This window comes from Somniosus microcephalus, chromosome 15, assembly GCF_052327205.1.
Source record: "Somniosus microcephalus isolate GS21.2 chromosome 15, FLI_Smic_1.0, whole genome shotgun sequence".
In the NCBI taxonomy this organism is placed as follows: domain Eukaryota; kingdom Metazoa; phylum Chordata; class Chondrichthyes; order Squaliformes; family Somniosidae; genus Somniosus; species Somniosus microcephalus.
The window spans coordinates 90,236,988-90,240,731 of NC_141001.1; positions in this window are offsets into that span (position 1 = coordinate 90,236,988).

Here is a 3,744-nt window from a genome sequence, read left to right on the forward strand (position 1 = left end):
CCTCGCTCGCCCCCCCTCCACTCCCTCGCTCGCCCCCCCTCCACTCCCTCGCTCGCCCCCCCTCCACTCCCTCGCTCGCCCCCCCTCCACTCCCTCGCTCGCCCCCCCTCCACTCCCTCGCTCGCCCCCCCTCCACTCCCTCGCTCGCCCCCCCTCCACTCCCTCGCTCGCCCCCCCTCCACTCCCTCGCTCGCCCCCCCTCCACTCCTCGCTCGCCCCCCCTCCACTCCCTCGCTCGCCCCCCCTCCACTCCCTCGCTCGCCCCCCCTCCACTCCCTCGCTCGCCCCCCCCTCCACTCCCTCGCTCGCCCCCCCTCCACTCCCTCGCTCGCCCCCCCCTCCACTCCCTCGCTCGCCCCCCCCTCCACTCCCTCGCTCGCCCCCCCTCCACTCCCTCGCTCGCCCCCCCTCCACTCCCTCGCTCGCCCCCCCTCCACTCCCTCGCTCGCACCCCCCTCCACTCCCTCGCTCGCCCCCCCTCCACTCCCTCGCTCGCCCCCCCTCCACTCCCTCGCTCGCCCCCCCCTCCACTCCCTCGCGTCGCCCCCCGCCTCCACTCCCTCGCTCGCCCTCCCGCCCCCGCCCTCCGCTCCTCGCTCGCCCCCCCTCCGCTCCCTCGCGCGCCCCCCTGCCGCTCCCTCGCGCCCCGCCCTCGCGCCCCCCGCTCCATCGCTCGCCCCCCCTCCGCTCCCTCCGCTCGCCCCCCGCTCCGCGCCCTCGCATCGCCGCCCCCTCCGCTCCCTAGCGCTCGCGCCCCCCCACCGCTCGCGGCCCGCCCCCCGCGGCGCGTCCCCGCCCTCCACTCGATCGCCGGCGCCCCCCCCGCGCCTGCTCGCCTCGCCCCCTCCCCTGCTCCCTCGCCCCCTCCCCCCTTCTCCCCTCCCTTCCCCCCCTCCCCCTCCCTTCCCCCCCTTCCTTCCCCCCCTCTCCTTCCGCCCCCCTTCTCTTCCCCCCCTCCCCCCTCCCTTCCCCCCTCCCTTCCCCCCCCCCCTTCTCTCCCCCCCCTTCTTCCCCCCCCCCTTCTCTTCCCCCCTTCTCTTCCCCCCCCTCTCCCTTCTCTCCCCCCCTCCCTTCTCTTCCCCCCCTCCCTTCTCTTCCCCCCCTCCCTTCTCTTCCCCCCCCTCCCTTCTCTTCCCCCCCCTCCCTTCTCTTCCCCCTCCCCCCTCCCTTCTCCCTCCCCCCCTCCCTTCTCCCTCCCTTCTCCCTCCCTCTCCCTCCCCCCCTCCCTTCTCCTCCCCCCCTTCTCCTCCCCCTCTCTTCCCCCTCCCCCTCTCTTCCCCCTCCCCCTCTCTTCCCCCTCCCCTTCTCTTCCCCCTCCCTTCTCTTCCCCCTCCCCCTCCTTCTCTTTCCCCCTGCCCCCCTCCTTCTCTTCCCCGTCCCCCCCTCCCTTCTCTTCCCTCCTTCTCTTCCCCCTCCCCCCCTCCCTTCTCTTCCCCCTCCCCCCCTCCCTTCTCTTCCCCTCCCTTCTCTTCCCCCTCCCCCCCTCCCTTCTCTTCCCCCTCCCCCTCCCCTCTCCCTTCTCTTCCCCTCCCCCCTCCCTTCTCTTCCCCTCCCCCTCCTTCCCCTCCCTCCCTTCCCCCTCCCCTCCCCCTCTTCCCCTCCCCCTCCTTCTCTCCCCTCCCCCCCTCCCTTTCTTCCCCTCCCCTCCCTTCTCTTCCCCTCCCCCCCCTTCTCTTCCCCTCCCTCCCCTCTTCCCCCCCTCTTCCCCCTCCCTTCTCTTCCCCTCCTCCCTCCTTCTCTTCCCCTCCCCCCTCCCTTCTCTTCCCCCTCCCCTCCTTCTCCCCTTCCGCTCCCTCCTCCTTCCCCCTCCCCCGTGCCCTCTCTCCCCCCCCCGTCCTTCTCTTCCCCTCCCCCCTCCCTTCTCTTCCCCCTCCCCCTCCCTTCTCTTCCCCTCCTGTCCCCTCCCTTCTCTTCCCCCTCCCTTCTCTTCCCTTCTCTTTCCCCCTCCCCCCCCCTCCCCCTCCCCCCTCCCTTCTCTTCCCCTCGCCCCCCCTCCCTTCTCTTCCCCCTCCTCCCCTCCCTTCTCTTCCCCCTCCCCCCCTCCTCTCTTCCCCCTCCCCCCCTCCCTTCTCTTCCCCCTCCCCCCCTCCCTTCTCTTCCCCCCTCCCCCCCTCCCTTCTCTTCCCCCCCTCCCCCCCTCCCTTCTCTTCCCCCTCCCCCCCTCCCTTCTCTTCCCCTCCCCCCCTCCCTTCTCCCTTCTCTTCCCCCTCCCCCCTCCCTTCTCTTCCCCCTCCCCCCCTCTTCCCCCTCCCCCCCTCCCTTCTCTTCCCCCTCCCCCCCTCCCTTCTCTTCCCCCTCCCCCCCTCCCTTCTCTTCCCCTTCCCCCCTCGCCTTCTCTTCCCCCCCCTCCCTTCTCTTCCCCCTCCCCCCCTCCCTTCTTCCCCCTCCCCCCCTCCCTTCCCCTTCCCCCCTCCCTTCTCTTCCCCCTCCCCCCTCCCTTCTCTTCTGCCCCCCTCCCTTCTCTTCCCCTCCCCCTCCCTTCTCTTCCCCCTCCCCTCCTCCCTTCTCTTCCCCCTCCCCCACTCCCTTCTCTTGCCCCCTCCCCCCTCCCTTCTCTTCCCCCTCCCCCCCTCCCTTCTCTTCCCCCTCCCCCCTCCTTCTCTCCCCCTCCCCCCCTCCCTTCTCTTCCGCCCTCCCCCCCTCCCTTCTCTTCCCCCTCCCCCCCTCCCTTCTCTTCCCCCTCCCCCCCTCCCTTCTCTTCCCCCTCCCCCCTCCCTTCTCTTCCCCCTCCCCCCCTCCCTTCTCTTCCCCTCCCCCCTCCCTCCTCTTCCCCCTCCCCCCCTCCCTTCTCTTCCCCCTCCCCCCCTCCCTTCTCTTCCCCCTCCCCCCCTCCCTTCTCTTCCCCCTCCCCCCCTCCCTTCTCTTCCCCCTCTCCGCCCCCTCCCTTCTCTTCCCCTCCCCCCTCCCTTCTCTTCCCCCCCCCCCCTCCCTTCTCTTCCCCCTCCCCCCCTCCCTTCTCTTCCCCCCTCCCCCCTCCCTTCTCTTCCCCCTCCCCCCCTCCCTTCTCTTCCCCCTCCCCCCCTCCCTTCTCTTCCCCCTCCCCCCTCCTTCTCTTCCCCTCCCCCCTCCCTCCTTCTCTTCCCCCTCCCCCCTCCCTCCCTTCTCTTCCCCCCTCCCCCCCTTCTCTTCCCCCTCCCCCCCTTCTCTTCCCCCTCCCCCCCTCCTTCTCTTCCCCCTCCCCCCCTCCCTTCTCTTCCCCCTCCCCCCCTCCCTTCTCTTCCCCCTCCCCCCCTCCCTTCTCTTCCCCCTCCCCCCCTCCCTTCTCTTCCCCCTCCCCCCTCCCTTCTCTTCCCCCTCCCTCCCTCCCCCCCTCCCTTCTCTTCCCCCTCCCCCCCTTCCCTTCTCTTCCCCCTCCCCCCCTCCCTTCTCTTCCCCTCCCCCCCTCCCTTCTCTTCCCCCTCCCCCCCTCCCTTCTCTTCCCTCCCCCCTGCCCTCTCCCTTCTCTTCCCCCTCCCCCCCTCCCTTCTCTTCCCCCTCCCCCCCTCCCTTCTCTTCCCCCTCCCCCCTCCCTTCTCTTCCCCCTCCCCCCCTCCCTTCTCTTCCCCCTCCCCCCCTCCCTTCTCTTCCCCCTCCTCCCCCTCCCTTCTCTTCCCCCTCCCCCCCTCCCTTCTCTTCCCCCTCCCCCCCTCCCTTCTCTTCCCCCTCCCCCCTCCCTTCTCTTCCCCCTCCCCCCTCCCTTCTCTTCCCCCCTCCCCCCTCTTTCCCCCTCCCTTCTCTTCCCCCTCCCTTCTCTTCCCCCTCCCC